Raw genomic sequence first — 13,057 nt, 5'->3', positions numbered from 1 at the left:
ACCTTCAAAGAATTCAACCTTTCACCTTAAAACCAACCAATCAAAGTTGAAAATCACTAGACCATGAGCAGCAATCTGCAAATTCTAATCTTTACATGTATGGAAACCCATAAGTGACTTTACCAATTAATAATACATTTATTCAAACAACCAATAATCAAAATGACTTGCAACCTGTTTTATCACAACCCCCTTCGAAAAATGACTTCTGCGTCATTTCACAAGTAAGAGCAAAAACATGAATTAACAGGGACAATATCGGTGTTATTTAACAAAATATTTTACATCTATAAAGTTAAATCAATTGCATAGATCGATGACAAACATGCATACACAAAGCTAAAATAAAATATGGTATGTTCATTCTGGAATTTTCAATCAGTTACTCGGTTGTTTAATACATGGTTTATAACAAAATCTGTTGTGTCTTTTGAGATGGTAGCTTTTTATTGTAGATTGGATAAAGTTTATGATAAAATCTGCCTACTCCTTCAAATTTTTCTGCACTGTTACATTTGATTTCATTATAAATTCACCTGAAGTCAACGATTTAGGTTTCTGCCTTACCCCTGATGATCTTCTCGGTATATCAGCCTCATTTGCATTATCACCCTTAAATTCCTCTTCCTCAGATTCCTCTTGATCAGATGTTTCTGAACTCTCATTTACAATCTCTGTTTTATCAGAAGCTGGTCTATTTTATCCAACTGCTGGTTTCTGAGTCTCTGTGTTTACAATATTTTGTGGAATATTGTCTTCTAAAACAGTAACCACAATATATTCATAACTCTGCTCACTATAAACGCTCTGACCATCATCAGAAGGCACTTTTGAGGGATGCACTACAGGCTTCTTTTTTCTCGGCAATGATGTCGGTTTGTTGTATGATATAAATACAATGGGGTATAGTAAATTTCGATGCAAAGTTCTCTCTTTCCATCTACATTTTCCTTTATGGCTGTAAAGACTGGAATCTGCTATTCGGCTGTGTTATAATGATATAGGGTTCCTCTTCCAGTTTTGTCGCTAATGTATGATTTCCTTCAAAATAAAATACTCTCACTAAGAGTCTATCTCCAACTTCTAACATACCACCCCTCATATTCTTACCATAGTGTTCCTTTTGCTTTCGTCTGGATTTTCCGCTACCTTAAAGGCTAAATTATAGGCTTAAACCAGTTTTTCTCTAAGATATATAATGTATTTTGTTTGTAGTTTCCTACATTCTTTTCCTTAATTAATCCAAAAGCTATTTCAATGGGTAAATGTACCTGGGTACCGATCATTAAGAAATACGTAGATTGACCTGTCGATTCATGCCTGGTACAATTATAAGAATGAACTAAGGTTGATACATCCCTTTTCAAATTTAATGATTGCTTTGGGCCTAAAGTTCTTGACATGTTAAGAAGTGTTATATGAAACATTTTTGTCATTCAATTTCCCATCGGATTATATGGAGTTGTCCTAGATTTTTCTGTTCCCAAAATTCTACTAATTTCCTTGATTAAGTTTCCCTCAAAATTGGCTCCTTGGTCCAAATGGATTCGTTTTGGAATTTCATAATAACCTATGAATTGATTAAATTAAACTTATGTTGTTGTTCGAGCTGTTTGATTTCTGGTGGGGTATTCTTGTGCAAAACGAGTAAAGTGATATGTTCCGACTAATATGTGTTGATATCTGCCATTGTGTTGTTCGAGTGATAAAACATCAATGCAAATATCTTTTAAAGATTGAGTGGTGGTGATACTTACCACAGGTGCTCTGTCAGAATGGGTTTTCCTTTTGATATATGTGACAGTTACTAACCTATTGTCTATGTCAGCAGATATTTTGGGCCAAAAAATATATCTCTAATCAAAGATGTTGTACGTTCTCGTCCTGTCCCATCTCATCATGAAGTAACTTGAGCACTGTTGGTACTTGAACCTTCTGTTTCACCTCTTGATCTTTCAAACTTCATTTTCGGTCCAAATTTCCCTCTTCTACACGTAACTTGTCAAACATTCTAAGCAATGGGCTGTGAGGAAACTGGTCTGTCTTGGGCCTTTCACCATATTGAAATCTATCTATCCAAGGTCCTATTTTCTCATCTTCATACTGAAGTTGAATCCAATCTATATCCCAACACACCTTTACTTGTAAATCAGTCTGCAATAACACTACAGTGTCTGGTACACCAAAACTTCCTATATAAAAATGTTGATTTTGTTGCAAATAGACTTTACAGCATCAATGGACATTATCATTCTTGATAGGATATCTGCGTCGTTGGTGTGTATTCCAGGTCTGTACTTTATATCAAAGTCATTGGTACCAAGCGGTGCCATCTACCTGTGATCTGACGCATTTAATGTGGCTGAAGACAGCTCGTATGTCAGGAAATTGTTATCCTTTAGAACGGTGTATGTAATGTATTTACATAAAAATAATCGTTAAATTTGTCAACGGCTGCCAATTTTTTTATACCAAATCCATTCTTGTACTTTCCTCTTTTTCTTACATTTGGAAGTACTAGGAAAAACCTCTGGCAACGGTTAAGATGTCTGACCGAAGTTCTTAATAAATCGTCTGAAGTAACCAGCAAAGCCAATAAAATTTCTCACTTCCTCATGGTTTCTAGGTGCTGGCCTATAAATGACTTTGGATATTTGCTCAGGATCAGTTCATATTCCTTCACTTGAAACAGCATGTCCCACATACTTCACCTTGTTTTTTATTTAAATAGCGAACATTTCTTTGGTGACAATTTCAGGTTTGCTGCGCGTATGCGGTCAAAAACTAGTTTGAGTTGTTCTACATGTTCCTCGAATGTGGACGAAACTATTTCGATATCATCAATAAAAATGCAGCATATTTTTAAACATAAAATCCTAATATATCTCGCATCAATCTTTGATATATTGCAGGAGCTCCTATGAACCCAAATGGCATACGATTAAACAGTCTAACCGTAAAGGCTGCTCTGTTTATGTGGTTCAAAAATCTCCAAGCTGATAGTATCCCGACTTCTAGTCCAGAACTGAAAAGTATTTGTTCTCTGCTAAGAAATCAAACATTTCCTCAATCCTTGGTAATGCATTATCATCTGTGTATTTTATTTTTAATTAATTTACAAAAATCTATACAAAGCTTGAGAGAGTTGTCGTTCTTATTTACTAGCACCACACTTGACGGCCATGGAGAATGTGATTTCCTTATTATTCTTGATCTAAGCAATAAATTGATGTGATATCCCACCTCGCTTATCATGGCTGGAGGGATTTGCCTGCATCTTTGTTTGAAATATTTATCGTCTTGAAATTCAATCTTATGATACACATTCTTGGCCTGTCCGACATTTATGTCACTCTTGGAAAATAATCGTTGTAGTTAGAAATCAGTCGTCTTCTTTGTTCCAATTTATCTTGTGAGATTGCTTCTTTTTCAAAGTTGATCAAGCTCACAACATTATCTTCAGAATCTATTCTTGTCTGTAATTGTTGCTCTTCTGTTTCTCGAACAGATTGTATATCGCATAGAATGGCTTTAGGTCGTATGGTCACTGTGCTTGTTGTAATATTGCATAGATAAACATCCACATCCTTTAAACCACTCTAATAAAGCTGGTTCCACATCTATGTGGTCTAGCTATGATCTCGTAGACGATTGCAGCATAGCTAAAGTCTACTGATATGGTACGATGTGATCAACATAACCTCTTATAACAATTCTGGAATTTGGTTAGATTTGAATTGTTCTTAACTCTGCATTCCCTTGTCTAAATTTGTATTTTCTTATTTCCTGTTTTCTCACTATCATGGATCGGAAGGATTAATACCAAGGTGTTTTCAGTTTTGACCTGTCAAGATAGATTTCTCCATATTTTCTATGAAGAGAATCCGTCAAAATATTCAGAATGTTTGTTCCTAATAAAACAGGTATCTTCAGGTTAGAAGTACAGTCCGGAATAAGTAATAAGATTGTTTTGGTTCATTGGTTATTGGTTTTTGGTTCATCTAGATCCTGTATTTGAATTTTTGTTGTGACATAACCCTCATAAGGTAAATGTTTCCCATCAGCACACCGATGCGAAGTAAAGATCCTATTTCCTGTATTGGTGTATCTTGGAGGTGATCTAAATATAATTACTTGCTGATCGTTGAGACAGTAGAACTCGTATCGATAAGACCTTTTGTTTCTTATCGTTTTAGTGTAATTGTTGCTTCTGTTGGTTCTCCACATAGACCTGGGGGTATTCACTTTGACATCATATGTAGAATAGGGTTGATTCTAGGATTTTGGTTAATAGGCGACCTCTCTTCATAGACTTGTTGCAGTTTAAATAAAGCGGTTTTCCATTAACGTCTCTTGTAGCCCAGCATTCACTTTGTATGTGTCCTTCCTTATTACACCTTCCACATATAATTTTTGAGAAATGCTGATCTAGTCTACTTTCATCTTGTTGGTTTTTGGGAGTTGTTGATTTTAAATCAACTCTCCTATGCAGTCACTCAGGCAAACCGAAAATGAAACAGTGTTTGGACCTAAGCACAAACTAACACCGCTGATAACATTAAGTCCTTGAAAATAATCGATAAATTCGACGAAATGTATTCTAAAAAATTAAATGAAACTTATTTATACATGCCTTGTAAATAGTCAAATTTTAAATGGTACCAACAATTAAGATATTTTTGTAGTCGTACATTGTATGTATTCCTACGCAAGAGTTCAATATATCTGTAAATCTCCGACAAGCAGAGAGTATCTCTTGCTTATCGTAGATAAGCGAAGACAGCCGAGCGTCTGGTTGAACGAGACTAGAGTTCAATATTGCTTGGATCTATACTATTTCTTTGAAATATCGATTAGTAATACGTACTTTGATGAAATTAATTTTTTGAATTTTACACAACATTATTCATATAGGGTTTTCGCGAAATTCTTGTCGGAGAATATTTAATTTTTTTTTAAATGTGCATAATTCAAATTCATATTGGAAACTACTTGCCATGCAAAATAATATATTGTTGATTCTAAAATAAATAATAATCGATAAAATCAACTCCCGTCAGTTCTTCAGTACTTTGATTTTTCTCGTGTTCTAAATTCACTCTCATATTTCTTGGGGTAGCTACCAAATCTCTTGAGTGACCTCTGTTTCTAGGTTTAAATAATGGTGATCCCCTATAAGTAGCTCTACCTCTGAATTGCATTTCTAAGTTATCTAAACGATAAGTGATCTACTGAAACACTCCCCAAATTTGATTGTCTTCCTATGCAACTTGAGCTGTTTTGCTCCCATTTAATTATATTTCCTTTTCCATTTCTATTTTCCTTGGTGCAATTCTCAAATCGTCAAAACCTTTGTATCTTAATTTTTCGTAATGAGAGATGGCTTTGATTTCAGGTTTCAATCCTTTGTATAGCATGTCATGCAGCATTCCATCATTCATTGTAGTATTAATAGTACCCATCTTCATTGCCTTTTGCATAATGTTCTCTAATCTGCAACTTCAAGTAGATACATCTTCCTCTTTGCCCTGTTTAGTTCAAAAGAATTCTTTGAAAATTGATTCCCTTTCTTGTTTATCCCCATTTACACCAGTAGGTTTTCATAAAATCCTTTTCAAGTTTGCATCCGGTCGTAAGTTCGTTATTACTATCCAGCCTCTCCTCGAAGTGAACGTCTCTATGTCTGTGTGATGTCTTCTTCTGAATGAGTTTTGTATTGTATATCACATTGCACTTCATACAGCCATAGATAAAATGTTGTTTCGGACCCCTTTTCGTAATTTCCAGTAAATATACTGAACCTTGGAGGTTAAAGCTGACATGAATTCATAAAAGCATTTGGTCGCCATATTAGTTTTAATCGCTCCTCTACTGTCACTGGGGTATATATACCGGTTGAGAAAGTTACGGTCGGTTGCTTTCCTATCTAGGCATTCAGGTTGCACGGACTTCTAAATGCATGAATTACACATTGTAGTAAAATTTTTGTAATAAAAAAAAATATCCACATTATTTAGTACAGATAGTGATGCCCTACTTTGCATGCACATCGAACACATGTGTCGTTCAAATAGAGTGCATAACGTCTGCATCTTTTTGAAAACCCTGGCGGTACTACATTAAACACACTAGATAAATGATAGTAAATCCAAGAAAATAACAACGTTACATCGTTTCCATCCGTTTCTAGAAAAACACCCCGTTTCTACAATCCATGCGATCATTGACTTTTTTTCGATCTGCCACAGTGTGTGGTTTGCGCATGTGCGATATTATAACATACACAGGAACACAGTCTACAACTATCGAAGAATTTTTAATGTGCCTGGATTTCAGTTTGTCTTGTTTGTCGTTTATTGGATAAACCTTGCCAGTGCAGTGGTTGTCTGATTATTTTTGTTCAAAACGCGTGATCACACGTCTTTTTGTCAAAGATAACGTGTTCGGGTGTATGAAATACCTGAATGCGGTGAAGCATGAATAGTGCTCTCGGCTTATATAGGGGGTGTGTAGCGATGAACAGAACAATAGAAATCGACAACTGATATGGCAGTTGTCTGAGATAAAAGGGAAACAATGCGTATTTTTGAATTCATGTCAGCTTTAAATGATATATTTCCTTAATTTTTCAGTTTATGAAGGTCCTTTTTCTTTTTGTTCTGTTTGAATTACTTTTTCTTCCTTTGACTCTAGATAACGCGTTTTATCTATGCCTCAAATTCTTGTATGTTATCACCCTTTGGTACAACCTTCAAAGTTTCCAAAGAGTCAATCAGTTTCTGATATCGCCTGGTGTTTGCGCCGTGTTGTTTGATGCTAGCAGGAAGGAAAAGAAAACACACGAAAAGCCCGTCATATGTTTTGCACAAATTATCTAATAGTCGGTTTTCTATTGCTCGGATTGCAGTTCGCGGTGCATTGATATCCAACTAATAAAGGCTAAGTAACTTAACTAAAGTACTATACTAAAGTAAACCTTTATTTATTCTAAATAGCTGCTGGAATAACAAACTGAAAAAATTCAATGAATATTTCAAAACTCCATTCATTGATACTTGTATTTGCCAAACTTAAACTCTAAACACTACACTTTAATTGATTAAACCACTATTACCAACACTATAGTTACAAGAATACTACACTTCAAAAACTCAAAACACTGAACCACAATAACTAGGTCAATTTCATTCAGCATGTGACTATGAGGTTAAGCATGTTAGACATGTCTAGCTCACTGAGGCTCACTCTAAATTCCTTTTTTTTAAGTTTGAAAAACAATAATAAATAGTAGCAGAAATGTAGAATGTTGTATAACTGACTGCTTAAAAACATCCTTACAATTGTTATTTGTGATTCAATTGTCCAAGGTGTTCACCCGAATCTACCAACTTTAACTTCAGAAGACTGGTTTGATATAGGACGCAGTAACAACTCGTCTTCCTCTAACGCATTCATGTCAACATAATATAGTTCATTCACACGACTACTCCTCTTTTCAATTTTTCTCTTTTGACTGTCTTGGTTTTCTTTTATTGACTTTAATAATATTGGGTACGGGGTTTTACTACCGTGAGGCACCATTAGGGGATGACATAATTCCAGCTGTGAGTCCCAACGTGGGCAACAAAATCTGTTTCGAGATTTATCACTGGACACACGTAGACTGTGTAACATATTTTTTGCAAATATTGAGGAAAGATGTATGGCTCTAAAACATACACAAACATACGTAAACATACGCATCACAAGACAACACAAACATATATATATCAGGTACAATGACTCCATTTCATAATTCAATCACATTTACTACTTTAATGAAATGGAAAATAGATCAAATTAAAATCCAATCAATTGTTTATATTTCACTATTATTAATAAGAGTCTATATGTAAATTGTTTAACATCTATGCAAAATTATGGCATTTAGATATAAATGTCAAAAATTAGTACAGACCCAGTTTAGGCAATTTGGACACCACATACATTTATTTATTAGTCACACAAAACATAAATCTTACCAGATATATGGTATCATGATCTTAATAACATGCAATTAATTAATGTAAATTGCTCATGTAGGATTGTAGGAATGAATCTACAAATCAACCTAATAATTAATTGATTAATGATAACAAAAATTACTTTAATAAATAGCATTCAAACCATTTATATTAATTTTTAATTGATTTACCTTTCACAAAAGTTAATAAAATTTATAAATTCTCTTACTTTAGATCCTAGTCCAAGTCTGTAAAGAATTAAATATATGACGGACCGCTCTTAACAGTAGTCACTGGAGAAAATTAATACCAAACACCCCAAAAATCACTATCTTCAAAGAATTCAACATCTACATGTAACCTTTAAACCAACCAACCAAAGTTAAGAATTACTAGACCATGAAAAACAATCTGAATATTCTATACTTTACATGTATAAAAACCATAAGTGACTTTAACAAATAAATAACTTGAATAAAACTATATAATATGGAAACATATGAAAGCAATAATATATTTTTTTTTCAAACAGCCAATAATTAAAATCACTTGCAACCTGTTCTATCATAAGTACTAAAATTGCATTCATTTTTATTTGTATACAAAATGTATCCTTAAGATATTTTAAAAATTTAAAATGTGCTGAAAAACATTGTCAAAAATCCAGGTTAAATCTTTAATCGAAAGCACGAGTTTACTAGATTATGATTGCTATCACAACATAAATCACACCTATTGTTATATACCATACTACAAATGTGAAGAACGGGAACACGCCGTTTAAATCTATACAGGCAGGACCATTTTATTGATAGAATATGTATATAAAGCAAATGGTTCCGATTCAGTATTCAAAGGCATTTGGCCAGTAAACCAAAGGTCGCTGGTTCAAATCCTGATGTGATCACTGAATCGTGTGTGTTACTTGTATTTCCTTATACATACCACTTAGTCCCTATTTATTGTCTCAGTCCATCCAGCTGATATTCGGGATTTTTATAACCTGGAGTTATCGTTCGTAACACGAGTTATCTCTCCATTAGAGCAGGTATATCGCTATGTAACCAGTATAAACAAATTGTTGAAATAAACGTTTTTTGTCATGTTTATCGGTTATTGATGTAAATTGTCAATAAAGAGAGATGCTTGTGCAATTAAAGGATGCTGTTATACTAACATACTAAACAAACCAGTAGAGAGATTTGACAAGCGCGTTTAATTGTGCCATATTCAGGCACATACCATGGTTTTTGAAAGTGGATTGTTGGGGGACTCTTAACAAACCAAAATATTTTAAAAAGAAAAAGAAAAGAAAAACAAATCTAGATAATCCTTATGTGTGTGTGTGTGTGTGTGTGTGTTTGGGGGGGGGGGGGGGGTTGTAGTGTAATTTACTGTACTGCATACCTTTAATCATAACATCAATTCCTTCTTCTTTTCACCGATTCACAATTTATTTACTTGCTCCGAAAAAGGTGGGGGGGGGGTAACTTTAAGTTTATTAACCTTTTTATATCTTAATTTATGATAAAATATCTAAATGTCTGCTGCTAGAAGTTGAGAAGGTAGCCCCCCTCCCCCACTGATGCCACGCACCTGCCATCTACCAATTAATAATTCAGTTGCTGGCGGTGAATGCGTGGTTTCAGGTGAGCGCTGCTAATACCTGTGCATTTTATTATACAAAGAAGCGGACATGCAAATCAATCCTTATGACATGGATGGTTTTGTCTGTCCACCTATTAAAAAAAAAATATTTATCAGTAGGTCGAGGTACAAAGATAGGCAATATACTTACGTACGAACGTATCTGCACTGATCATTAGTAATAAAGATACTCAAAGTAGAACAAACAAACTACAAAAAAATGTGTTTAACCTGTCTCCTCAAAGACTTAAAAGAAAGAGATCTCTTGTTTTAAACCAAAGACAAATTCTAATTTCGATGAAATCAATATTTTAAAGCACTGAGCTCCATTTTCAACTCTGTTATTCCCTTTAACCCTATAATACCGGTATCTATTTTATACAACGAATCTGTTTTGTTAAGAAATTCAAATGATTGTCATTGATTAAACATCCTGCATGACAGATACATCTGCCTGAATTGATAACCGTCGGTGCCTGGTACATTTAAGATACCAATACCCACTGCATGTTTACATATTTTTTTTTTTCATGAAAGCATGGCATTTACAAAGAATGCATCTCAACAGGCTATAGAAAACATCATATTTTGAAAGAGTATTCGGGGGTTGGGGGGTTGGAAGAGCAGACCGACCGAAAATTAAGACGAAAAACAATAAATTAAATTAATAACTTCACAAATTACCAAAATCCCAGTCCCTACAGTATATATATATACTTTCCCTTAAGCCTATATTGTTTTTGAGTTGACCTCAGAAGAAAAAAATAGGGACAGTTCGTTAAGAATTTATATTCTATATTCTATATTTGATTTTAATAGTAAACAGTCGATTTTAAACTCCAGCCCTCACTAATATTTATAACATCTTTCATTTCTGCTTAACAGGTGGGTTCATTTAATCAGAGAAACAAATATACCTCCATCCACCCGTTAGCTCACAAAAAGAGTAATAGTTCTAAAAATAAGAATCTAAATGTCTTTCCCTCGCAATGTTTCCCGATTAAGCAAAACTATGTACTTCAAGCTATACATTGTAATCAAACACATTTTTTGCGTTTATTTTAATTTTTTTAGATACATTTTGATGTTTTCTGTTTGATAATCATAAATATTACATTGTATCAAATATTAAAGGTCGTTATTAATGAACGTCGTATATGTAAACACCCGCACTGCTTACTCATCTTCGAATAACCGGAAGTACTTTACACAATCGTTATAAAATAACAAGTAATTGAATAAGTAGAAATTATATCCTGTATCATTTTCTATGAAAGACTTTTTAAATCGCAAAAAATGACTGACGCCAAATAAATATGTAACAGATTTTTCCTATTTTCGCAAATTTTTGTGACACGCAAAAAACCTGATATACGCTACTTGTTAGGAGTATAAACTAAAAAAATCCTGTATTTGTTTTTAAAATTGACAACGTCTTTTAAACATATTACCCATTGTAGAAATACAATTTGAGGAGGTCATATTCAACCAATGGAAACAGGACGACTGCTGTTTTATTCCAACAAAGGGGTGTAAAGAAGTAAACAATATAATTAAAAGCAGGAACCTGGTTATTGTGGCTGGTCATTCAGGATCCGGAAAATCTGCCATTATTCAACATATTGCGCTCAAATACACAAAATGGGGTTGGACCGTAATACGAGTAAGAAAGGTAGAAGACATCGTGAATGCACCTTCTACAAGTCGATTTAAAGACCATAAAACCATTTTTGTTTTTAATGATCCACTGGGAAAAGAATCTTTTGATGAAATATTAAATAATTCATGGCACACATATGAGGAAGATTTAATGTCGTGCCTAACAAAAGCCAAACTTTTGATGTCGTGTAGAAGTCACATCATTTATGATGCTAGATTGACTCGTTATATCGCGAATCATGCAGATATTGTAGACCTAGAAAATAGCGAATATAAATTATCAGCTAATGAAAAACGGCAGATTTTGACAAAATACACATCTGCTATGAATTTATCCAAAACAGATTGTGATAAGATCGTTGCAGTGGAAAGGTACTTTCCGTTGTTGTGTAAGTTATATTCTATATGTAACAAAGAAGAAAACAAAAATAATGGTAACAATTTTTTTACAGAACCCGTTAAAATGCTAAAAGAAGAAATAGTAGGGTTCAAAAACAAAGACAAGGGTAAATATTGTGCTTTGGCTCTCCTTGTTCTTTTCAACGATGATCTTTGCGTAAGTGATCTTTTAAAAAATAAAGACACGGAAAACAAATTCAAACACACGTTAAAACTTTGTGGTTTACCCGAAAACACGCCACCGTCATCTATAAAGGATCATCTAAACTCCATTAAAGGTTTTTTTGTTAAACAAGTTGGCGACACTTATTATTTTTACCATGATTTTGTGATGGAAGTTACCACTTATGTGTTTGGAACATATTACCCAATCGAAACAGTTAACGACGCTGACGTCGGATTCCTTAGAAGAAGGGTAAGACTAGGGAATTGTGAGGAACACGACGATTCGTTCACTATTTATCTATGTGATAAATACATAAAGGAACTTGGGGAAAGACTTTTTAATGAACTGTTTGGAAAACGCCTGTTAGATGTCCTACTCAACCCTTGCCTGAAAAATGAAAATGTAATTGAAGTACTGAAAGAAAAAATAGCAGCTCATCCCGAAAAAGTACGAATGGTACTAGAAACAAAGGAGCTTACAATTGATAAGCAAGAACTTGATTTGACTAATAAATGTTTTTTCATGTCTAAGCTTGCATATTTATATTCAAATAATGAAGTATGTCCACTTTTTGGTCTGATTGTATTTTGTCATACAAAATTATCGCTATACTGTGTTAAAGGTCTCCTACAAAAAAAAATTGATTTAAGCAACTGTTCTCTGATTTTCGCGATCTGTTGCAATGGTTCAAAAGAATTGTTTAATACTGTTTTAAATAACAATGCAGAAGAATCTTTGAAACAGTCATGGAAAGGTTTCAACCCTATTCACATTGTATCCGTGTTCCAAAACTATGAATTACTTGATGAGATGATTAAAATAGGTGCAAATGCCAATCAAAAGACTAAGGACAATGCTGATGGTTGGACTCCCCTTACGTTAGCAGCTGGTATCGATATCCCGGAATATGAGGCCAATAACCTTGGAGAATCAGGCAAAATACGAAGAGATAAGACAGTACAAACTTTACTGAGAAATAATGCAGACATTAATTTGTGTTGTGAAGACGGAATCAGTCCTCTCCATATAGCTTGTGTAAACGGACATTATAGCACAGTGCAACTTTTACTAGAAAATGGAGCAGACATTAATTTATGTAATGAAAAGGGAGCCTCTCCTCTCCATAAGGCTTGTAAAAACGGACATGATAGCACAGTGCAACTTTTACTAGAAAATGGAGCAG

This window comes from Crassostrea angulata, chromosome 2 (genome assembly GCF_025612915.1).
Source record: "Crassostrea angulata isolate pt1a10 chromosome 2, ASM2561291v2, whole genome shotgun sequence".
In the NCBI taxonomy this organism is placed as follows: Eukaryota; Metazoa; Mollusca; class Bivalvia; order Ostreida; family Ostreidae; genus Magallana; species Magallana angulata.
Note: the sequence above shows the minus strand (reverse complement) of the source record.